The sequence below is a fragment of the Mastomys coucha genome, unplaced genomic scaffold (assembly GCF_008632895.1).
Source record: "Mastomys coucha isolate ucsf_1 unplaced genomic scaffold, UCSF_Mcou_1 pScaffold14, whole genome shotgun sequence".
NCBI classification, from domain to species: Eukaryota; Metazoa; Chordata; class Mammalia; order Rodentia; family Muridae; genus Mastomys; species Mastomys coucha.
This window is the reverse complement of record NW_022196896.1, coordinates 100706823-100717471: the sequence shown is the minus strand read 5'-3', so window position 1 is coordinate 100717471 and position 10649 is coordinate 100706823. Positions and strand designations below refer to the sequence as shown.

The 10649-nt window shown below is 47.6% G+C and overlaps 1 long non-coding RNA gene and 1 pseudogene across 1 annotated transcript; one reads left to right on the top strand and one right to left on the bottom strand.

The window, feature by feature from the left end:
* The first annotated feature begins 3247 nt into the window (after positions 1–3247).
* On the top strand, positions 3248–3708 carry LOC116089467 (annotated as a pseudogene).
* A 6055-nt stretch (positions 3709–9763) lies between these two features.
* LOC116089229 lies at positions 9764–10632 on the bottom strand. Its single transcript, XR_004118224.1, has 3 exons — positions 10551–10632; positions 10348–10457; positions 9764–10008 (listed from the first exon to the last, which is right to left on the bottom strand). It is a non-coding gene; the product is annotated as an uncharacterized LOC116089229 (long non-coding RNA).
* Between the last annotated feature and the right edge of the window lie 17 nt (positions 10633–10649).

Here is a 10649-nt window from a genome sequence, read left to right as displayed (position 1 = left end):
CCTCTTCCTCCTCCTCCTCTTCTTCTCCTTCCTCCCCCTCCTCCTCCTCTTTCTCCTCCTCCTCTTCCTCCTCCTCCTCCTTCTCCTCCTCCTCCTCTTCTTCCCCATCCTCCTCTTTCTTTTTCTTCTTTTCTTTTCTTTTCCCTCAGACCAAGCTGGCTTCAAAGTCAGAGGTTTGAGACCAGCTATGCTTCACAAATACTGAGATTAAAGGTGTGTGCCACCATGCCTGGCTTGAATTTTCTTTTCAAAACTTTTGTTTGTTTGTTTGATTGATTGATTTAAGAAAGGCCACCCCCTACTGATTAAAAAAGCTAAGGATAATTTTGAACTTCTGATTTTCCTGCCTCCGTCTTCCAAGAGCTAAGATTACAGGCCTTTGCCACCATGCCTGGTTTATACAGTGCTGGGCATCAAATCCAGGCCCTTCTGTATGCTAGGTAAACATTCTACATTCCCAGACTCTTTTTCCATTCTATGCTTGTCTACATTATTTGGAATTTTCTAGTGATATGCATGTGTTACTTTTGAAACATCAACTCTGAGAGGGAGATATTACTAATTCCCATTTTAGGAATGTGAGGATCAAGGCTCAGTGAGCATCTGCTGTGATCTACGGAGAGTCACGTGACTAATGTAGCCATGTCTGAGGCCAGGCAGAGCAAGGACTCTATTGAGACCCTAAAACAATGAGGCTGCCTTCTATCCAAAGTCATTGTTGAGTCTAGAGCCTAGTACATGATAGACAAACCATTGAACTCTAACTGCAGCCTTACCCAAGAACTGGCTGCTGGTTCTAGATGAACTAGAACTGCTTAGGACAGCTACTCTGCTGTTGGGATATTGGAGGATGCTATGAATCTAGGTTAGACAGTGAGACTGAACTTGACCACTTTTTTTTTTAAGATTTATTTATTTATTTATTTATTTATTTATTTATTTATTTTGGTTTTTTGAGACAGGGTTTCTCTGTGTAGCTCTGACTGTCCTGCTACTCACTCTGTAGACTAGGCTGGCCTCGAACTCAGAAATCCACCTGCCTTTGCCTCCCAAGTGCTGGGATTAAAGGCGTGCACCACCACCGCCTGGCTAAAGATTTATTTCTTTATTGTATGTATGTGAGTACACTGTCACTGTCTTGAGACACACCAGAGTGTCTGACCCCATTACAGTTGGTTGTGAACCACCATACGGTGGCTAGGACCAGAGGTCAGGACCTCTGGAAGAGCAGTCAGTGCTCTTAACTGCTGAGCCCAAATTTGACCATTATTGTAACTAGGTACTCCCTGGGCCCACAACAAACACTCTGATATTTGGGCTGTGGTATAAAGATATTTCTAGGTACCAGCAGCTAGGCTGTGGGACGTTTCCCTGAGAGATAAAGTGCAGGCAATGACAGTCTCTTCCTCTGTAGAGATTGAAGGATGTGGGACATGGACCCCAGAACTGATATTGCCACTTCCGTATTTGAGAAAACGAGGGCCAAGATGAAAAGGCAAACACAGCACAGTTCCTTTAAATCAAATATAAGCCTTCCTTCCCTCCAATGCTCCAGGGAGCCAACCAATTTTCAGATCAGTTAAAACAAGTGAAATGGACTTATCCATGGCATGTAGCTGAAATGATTCTCATGTAACCCATCTTCTGAGAATTAATTCAGGGTCTCCTCACCTTCCCTGAGATTGCGTCTAAGTCCTCAAGTACTGACATGAGGCTGAGATCTGGGATAAGGATGGGTGTCTTGCCCTCAGTCATCATCTGAGTGTGCCAGCATCCACAGCCGCATTATCATCCATCGGGTCCTTAGCTGGTAAACCATGTGAGGTCATGTCATTTCTGTGTCTAAGAATTGATGCTCACTTCTGTCAGTCTGTTCCTCTCTCCACATCCAGCCCCCTGTTGAGCACAGTAGGCATTCGTGTTGCCTCTTTGCTATGCTAAATCTCAGGAAATTTCAGGAGATTTTCAAAGATGCGGTGTCTTTTTTGCACTGCAGTTGGTTGGTACTAGATTCATTGTGCTGTTTCCCTGGCATTTTGAGCCTGGGGCATTCTGGGTAGCTTCTAAAGATCTATGTGCCCAGATCACTGTGTAGCCCCTTCTACTCAGTTACTTCATGGAAATGAGGCACAGACCACCTTTTGCTCTCAGATCCTACAAAGAGCTTTGTGGAGCTCTCTTTTCAGGCATTCTCACTTTGTCTTATGGTCTTTCATTTTCTAATATCTTGTTCTCTCTCTCTCTCTCTCTCTCTCTCTCTCTCTCTTTCTTTCTCTCTCTCTCTTTCTCTCTCTCTGTGTGTGTGTGTGTGTGTGTACATGTGCATGTGGAGGCCAGAGGGCAACCTTAGGTGTTGTATCTCAAACTCCTCCATCTTGATTTTTGAGGCAGGGTCTCTCATTGACCAGGAGCTCACTGACTCAGCTAGCCTGGCTGGCCAGATAGCCCCGGGGATCCTCCTGCCTCTGAGAGGCCAAATCTTTTAAGTTCAGTCTCCATTTTAGAGAACCTAACCTAAGTTTGAATTCAGGTAAACTAACAGGCTGGTACCTAGCATTAGTTTCCAAGTTGCCCCCTTACCGCAACAAAACACGAGCCTAGCTCCAGTCTCTAGGCTAATCTCTAACAAGACCAGCATCTCCAGGTTACACCCATAACAAGACCAGTGTCTCCAGGTTATTCCCCCAACAAACCTGCACCTCCAGGTTATAAGACCTCCCCCTGCCTAATGACAACCATCAATGCAGATTATCCTCTGTTTTACTTTTTTTTTTTTTCAGTTTTTCAAGACAGGGTTTCTCTGTGTAGCCCTGGCTGTCCTGGAACTCACTCTGTAGACCAGGCTGGCCTCGAACTCAGAAATCTGCCTGCCTCTGCCTTCCAAGTGCTAGGATTAAAGGCGTGAGCCACCACCACTTGGCTACAATTTTTAGAATTATGTTCTACTATGTAAGATACTGCTTCCTGGAGCATACACTCCAGAGTTTCCTAGACTAGAGTGATGAATAGAGTGGGTGCTTTTACCTGTCATAAGAGGTATTAGGTCAGTTGCTCTTGAGTAGCTATAACCAGAGTACCTGAAGGAACAACTTAGTAAAGATTCATCTTGGCTGGTGGTCTCAGTGGGATCCATCCTTGGCTGTGTGGCCTCATGAGCTTGCAAGGAAGACCAGCAGCAGGAAGGTGAGAGAGGCTGTTCACTTCGTGGCAGATAGGAAGCAGAGAGCAGAAAAAAGGACTAGAGACCATGTATACTCTTCAAAACCCCACTCTTAAGGGTTCTCGGCCCAGTGCAAAGTTTCCCAGTAGACGCGTAGGTGACAGCGAGCCCCCTGTGAGGGAGGAGGAAGACAGCGAGGAAGACGAGGGCGCTCTGGCCAAGAGCCCCCTGCAGCTGACCACCGACGACGTGTACGACATCTCCTATGTGGTGGGCTGCGAGCTGATGGCCCTGGGTAGCGACCCCCCTCCCGTGTCACCCAGCTGCAGTTCAAGATCGTGCGTGTGATGGAGATGCCGGAGGCGCTGGTGATCGAGGGCAGCCTGGCGGTCGAGGAGCAGAGGATGGAGAGAGACAACCTCAAGCAGGAGGTGGAGGGGCTGCAGAAAGGTGTGTCCTGAGCCCAGGTGAACTTGGGACCCGACAAAACGGTAGTGGATCTGACAGACCCCAACCAGCCCCAGTTCCAGCTAGGCCTCATCTCTTAAAAGTTTCTAGAACTTTCCAAAATCAACTCACCAGCAAGAAACCAAGCATTCCACACAAGAGCCTGTGTGGAGAACTCAGTATTAAGATATATTCTTCTTAAACATTTTTTATTTATTTTTATTTTATGTTCATTGATGTTTTGCCTGCATGTCTGTCTGTGCTGTCTGTGAGGGTGTCAGATTCCCTGGAACTGGAGTTACAGACAGTTGTGAGCTGCTGTGTGGGTGCTAGGAATTGATCCCAGGTCCTTTGGAAGAGCAATTGGTGCTCTGAACCGCTGAGCCATCTCTCCAGCCCTCCTTCTATCTGTTTGATAAATTTTCTTTTTATATAAAATTACAAGTTGACAGCAGGGTGGTGGCGCACACCTTTAATTCTAGCACTTGGGAGGCAGAGACAGGCCGATCTGTGAGTTTTGGGGGTGAGCCTGGTCTACAGAGTGAATTCTTAGGACAACCAGGGCTACACAGAGAAACCCTGTTTTGAACCACCCTCCCCCACCAAAAATTACAGTTTGGCACTTTAAGTACTGAAGATACTCATCTGCCTTCTTGGGGTTTTTTTTTTTTTTTTTTTTTTTTTTTTTTTTTTTTTTTTTTTTTTTTTTTTTTTTTTTTTTGGTTTTTTTTTTTTAATTATTTTTTACACTATTCACTTATTTATTAAAGAAACACACACATACACACACACGAGGGGGCAGGAGAGGAGAGGAGAGAGAGAGAGGTGGATGTTAGAGAACAATTTAAGAGAGACTGTTCTCTTCTTCCATGTGGTGCTGGGAACCAAACCCAGGTCTTCTTTGAGAGTAGCAAGCTCAGGTGGTTTGTTCTGGGGGTAAGGATTGGCAGACGGCCCCTCTGGTGCTGATTTGGCTTAATTCTCCAGGGCAACCTCTGAGATCTAACCCCCACCCCCGCATGAAAGTTTTCCCAAAGAGATGCAAAGAGATTCTAGACACCAACAGCACCTACCCAACACCATTCCCAGGATCCCTCCAGATAATGGTCCAGAGTGGGACTATGAGGCCACCAGGATTGTATCAACGTGGTCAGTGCTGGTTCTGTCCACGACCTTGGCACTCTAGTCCTCATGCTGTTGTCCAGCCATAGACAGGGTGGACAGAGCTCTCACTCTCTGTGTCTGATGAAACAACAGAGGCCACTTTCTCAGTGTCTGAACCACTCGGGCGCAGGGCACCCCATCTGCAGCGTCTCAGAGTTATCCATCAGGGCACTCCCCTTCAACCTCTTCCATGTGTTTATATCCCTTTGATTTTAAAAAGAAATAAACACTTAAACAGGATCTCCAACTACATGTACCAGACAAAGCTGCTCTGCAGGGCTGGCAGCCAAAGCCACCCTAGGGTCAAAGTACACAGCCCTTATTATAAACCTAGTGTGCAAGAGAGCTGAGAAGTAAGGTTACAAGAGACCTAACTCCATGCCAGAGATGAAAAACAACCACCAAAGAGGCTTACATTACCCAGATGAGGCCAGTGCCTTCTGCTGATTCGCCTTGCTCAGGAGGATGGGTGGGGGTGTGGCTGGCAGCAAGAGCACTGGCACTGTGGGAACAGTGGTCCAGAAGCAGGTGCAGGAGTGGGGGCAGGGCTAGCACAAGGCAGGGTAGACAGGGCAGAGGCAGGGCTAGCACAGGCCAGGGCAGACAGGGTAGAGGCAGGGCCAGGGCAGGGCAGGACCAGGGCAGGGCAGGGCAGGGCAGGGCAGGGCAGAGTAGCACACTCTTAAGTGGAAAACCGCAATGGTTTCAGTGTTGCTTAGTTCTGCCCAGGCTGGAGCCATTTTGATGGCTGTGTGAGGCAAGAATCAGGGCTACCCGACAAGATGTGCCTTCAAAGTCTTGGAACTGGACGTCTGAGGACAGGGGAGCAGTGGTGAATGACAATAGGATTTACTGAGCACCTAATACCTGCCAGGCCTGAGCTCCTCACAAGCCATCTCACATATCAGTTGTGGCTGATGGAATCCAGAAATGGTAAATGTTAGTCCTGTCTCCATCATCATTTGATATTCTTATCAAGTTACTTAATCTATTTTTTGCCTCCGTTTCCTCCTCCTCTGCAAAACAGAAGTAATAAAACTCTTCGTCCCATGGGGCTATAAGGGGCCACGAGCCCCGCTGCCTGTGGTGCGTTTTGCACAGTGTCTGGGAAACACTGAACACTGTGGAAGCATTACATCAACACATGGCAACCACTAGGCCCAGCCCACCCCCACAGTGTGCGTGTGCTAGCTAGAGAAAGGCTTTGCCCTTTTAACCAAAGTTCAACTTCTCAGTGACTTAAACACAACAACTTGCTTCTAGTGGAACTGTCCAAAGGTAAGAAGGCCAGATGAGGGATGGGGGTAGGGATATGTTATGATTTAACTGTGTCCCCCAAAGTTCTCTCCTATACAGTAATGCCAAGATGGGGGCTTTTGAGGGTGATGGGGTCAGAGTCTTCCCTTGGGAATGGGAGGAGGCTCATCTTGAGAGTGGCTGTTCTTTTTGAATGAGTTGAGTCCTCCCTCCTGCACTCAAGCATGCCTTCGGCTTTCTGCATTCTTTCATGAAGTCCCCGATGGCTGAAGGTTCTTGATCTTGGAGTTCTTTGGTCTCCAGATCCATGAGAAATAAATTTCACTGTAAATTACCCAGTCTGGGATATCCTGTTAGGGCCACACAAAATAGCTAAAGACAGGTAGCTCTAGATGAGGGTAGGGGAGGTTCTCCCATTTCAGCCTACGTCTTCCACCATGGTGACCTAATGGTTGCTCCAATGCTGACTCTCCTATCACAATCCCCATTAGGAGCCTAGGGGATGTTTCCCCTGTTTAAGGGCACCCTTACGATGTTGCTGCTGAAGTCTTATTGGCCAGATTTAGTCACATGACCACACCATCTGCAAAGGAAGCTGGGAAATATAATTGTGGGGTTTTATTGATAGAAGAAGAGAGAGAGAACAGACTCATGGGTCTGCCAACCCCCAACAGGAGGAAAACACCCATATCTTCTGAAGATCAGTGAGTCAGTTCTAGCTGGACACCAGCTCTCTGAGGCATGGGTATCCAATAGGTGAGTATCCTATTACCAGGTGGCCCTGTTCTGATGTCCTGTAACAGGCAGAGAACCTCTCTTTCATGCTAACCATTAATGATAGTGGAACAGAAACAGGATAAATGCAATGAAAACATCCCAAGGTGGGGGGGCTGGAGAGATGGCTCAGCAGTTAAGACCACTGGCTGCTCTTCCAGAGGTCCTGAGTTCAGTTCCCAACAACCACAGGGTGGCCCACAACCATCTGTAATGGGATCCGATGCTCTCTCCTGGTGAGTCTGAAGGCAGCTACAGCGTACTCATATAAATTAAATAAATAAATCTTTTTTTTAAAAAAAAAAAATCCCAAAATAGGAAATGATGATCAACATACAGAGGCCGCTAGATATTAGCAACCCCTGAGTGTGGGCAGCACAGCTGACCACTGCTGGGTCTGTTTTCTGAGACCTTGGCTTCTCATACGGGCAGCTTTGCCCAGGAGAAGTTGTTCCTTAGCGGGTGTCTGCTGCAGCTGTGTGGGAGTGGTACGCCTTTCTCAAAGGCATTCCAGTTTTCCCAGATGGCTTTCCCAGCTGCTGGAGACATGCAGGGTGGATGAAAACCAGAGAGGAGGGTTGAGTGAGGTCTTCCAGGGGAGGCTCATGGATGCTTCGCCAATCCAGCATCCTCAAAACTTAGAAGGATGATTGACTCCAAAGTTGAGTGACCACAGGCAATGGTGCTCACATGTTAAGATTCTCTAGCCTGTTCTCTCTCCCACGAATGTGGCTTTCTCTAGACAAGTATGAGAAAACCTGCTTGGCTCTAAAACAGCAGTTCTTAACCTGTGGGTCATGACCCCTTCGGGATTTCCAACAACATTTTCACAGGGTCACCTAAGACCATCGGAAAACACAGATTCATGCTACAACTCATAACAGTAGCGAAATTACAGTTATGAAGTAGCAATGAAAATAAATTTTATGGTTGGGGGAGGGGAATGTTCCCTCCCCTCTCCCCATGAGGAACTGTATTAAAGGATCACAGCATTAGGAAGGTTGAGAATCGCTGCTCTACAGGGAACTCTCCTTTCCTTTGCACATTTGTTTGTGGTTTGGAGCTTGTTTGTCCTGTGGTGTGTGTGTGTGTGTGTGTGTGTGTGTGTGTGTGTGTGTGTGTGTGTGTGTGTATTTGACAGAGTCTCATGTGTCCCAGACTGCCCTGAACTCACTGTGTAGCTGAGGATGACCTTGAACTTATGATCTGCCTGCCTCCACTCCTGAGTTCTGAGATTACTGTATACACTGCCAGACTGATTGTGTGGGGTCCTGGGGAATCAAACCATGACTTCACGCAGGCTGGGCAAGCACTCTACCAACTGAGGTACATTTCCAGCCCAGTCTTCTCTTCTTTTCACTCCCATATCTCCCCATAGCCGTTCCTTTCCTTTCCCTTCCCTTTCTTTTCCTGCTATGGGGCATGGGATTCCGTTTCTCACGCATTCGAGGTAAATGCTATCACTAATTTCCATTTCCTAGCCCAGAACCTCCCTATTTCACGTCTGAACCATCTCACTATCTTTGGAACCTCTTGGACAAGGACTAGAGTCCAGGCCCCACCCTTGCTACCTCTTCCAACATCCTTCCACTGCTAGTCTTGAGTGCACCTCTCTTGTAGGACTTTGATAATAACAGTAACAACTTGAGTGTTTGCACTGGTTGAAATGAGTTACCAGCTCTGTAGCCCACTCCCAAAGGTGCATGATGCAGTAGACCTGGAAAGGCCACACACCCCCAGTATGCTTCCCATACCCTTCGTGGATTCAGTGCAGGCTTCATCCTCACACCTCTGCCTTCTCCATATTCTACTCTCCATATTCCACCTAGGACCTCCTCCTCTGGAAAGTCTTCCCTGGCTGCATCAAACACACAGAACTGGAGCATCATGCACCATAGCACATGATCTTTATACCCTCCTCCAGGCAAAGCTGCCCTTCCGTGTGCAAATATCTTTCAGCTCATTTGATTGCTGGCCCCTGGGTGGCCAAACTCTGTTGGCTGGATGTGATGAAAAGTTCCTTTGGGGATCAGCCAGATCCAATTAACATCTATGCTGGCTGTTTGCTTGCCAAAGGACCTTGGAACGCATTGCCTATTTTCTCTGAGTTCGTTTCCATGCCTGGGTGATGGAATGAAAACATTACGGAATGGAGACTGCCCAATGGGCCTAATGTCTAGTTTTCTTTTCTTTTAGTGGTAGAATTAAATGACGTTTTACTGGAATGGCCACCCACAATAATGACTGAGATCCCCAACTCCTTGCCCCTTGAAGCCTCGTGGCTAAAGTTGGCCAATTTGACATGAGTGGAAGTAAGGGGGTAGCTCCCACTTCAGGTCTCAGGAGATGCATGAATTCCTTCCTTTTTCCCTTTCCTTTCTTCTGGCTAAAATGCTAGTGCAAGGGTAGAGGCTAGAATGGCCATCTGGTATTCAAGAAGGAAGGTGTTTTGAATGGTTTCACAACTACCTTACCTGCTCTAGACTGTCTACAGACTATAGACTCTCTGTCTCTCTGTCTCACTGTCTCTCTGTCTCTCTGTCTTTCTCGCCTCCCCCCCCTCATGTGTGTGTGTGTGATATGTGGTGTGTGCATATATTCCCAGAAGCCAGAGGAAGTTGAGTGTCCTGCCTTATCAGGCTCCATTTTAATCTTTCTTGAGACAGACTCTCTCACTAAACCTGAAACTAGGCTGGAGGCCAGCAAGTCCCAGTGATCCTCTTGCTTCCACACTTCCACAGAAAGTGACCACATCCAGCTTTCTATGTGGCCCCTGGGGAACTTGAACTCAGGTCCTGATGCTTGCCCAGCCAATGCTCTCACCCACTGTGCCACCTCGAAAGCTCCTGGGGCATTCTTACATTGGGTCTTTGTTACAGCAACCGAACATCTATCCTACCATCTATTTTTTGTTTGGAAGTGATGCTACTTAAAACCTAAAACAAATACTAGTTTAGAGACTGACTAGTCTCTTGCAAAGATAATATTGCACTGTGGCCAGCTGTGGATCATTGTCACAAGTTCAGCATAATACAGGCTGTGACTGTCATGCCTGGGCAATAGAGCACAGACTGAGGGATGCTGAGGTGGGTGCATTTGCTGTGCCTCAGAAGTTCCACTATCCAGGTCCCAGGGATACTCATGAAAAGCAAAAGCCTCCATCCTACACAGTTCTTCTCCACTCTCCTTGGAGGCCGTTGCAGGTGCTTTGAAGGAGAAAAGAAATTATGTTCAATAAATCCAGCAGGAAATCCAATAGTCCATTCCTGAGTGTCCACTCAGGGGGGTCTCGATGAAAGAGACTGGAATGACAAGAGGAAGGGAGGGACGGGGAGAGCAAAGCCAGAGCAGCTGGGTCAGCGTTCCCCATTTGGACTCTGACTCAGGCCCTAGGAATGCCAAGGAAGGGGGTGAGGCACACAGGAGCCAGGCTGGGTTCCCCTCAGGCACAGAGAGATGCAGAGTCAGTACTCATGGTGGGTCAGGGGCTGGACTCCTGCACACCCATTCATCCCGCAAGCACAGGCCAATTCAGGTATTGCTACCTCTGCACACAGGTGTGAGAGCCCAAGCTCTCAGTCCCATCTCTCGCCTTTGGGATGACCAGCAGAATGCCCACAGGTCTGATTCTCCTTCTCCATCTTTCATCCTTCACCTAAGAAGGGAGTAGGTTGGCAGGACCCAAAATGGGATGTCTTGACATACCCTGGCTCCTCTTCTCGGGACCACCCACAACCCTCTCACTCACCTCCATCCTGGAGTGTATCCTTCTTAACTCATCCCACCCAGGCTAGGGAAGTTTGCATGGAGGAGAAAGTAAAGCAGACAACCTTCCTCCTTAAAAACT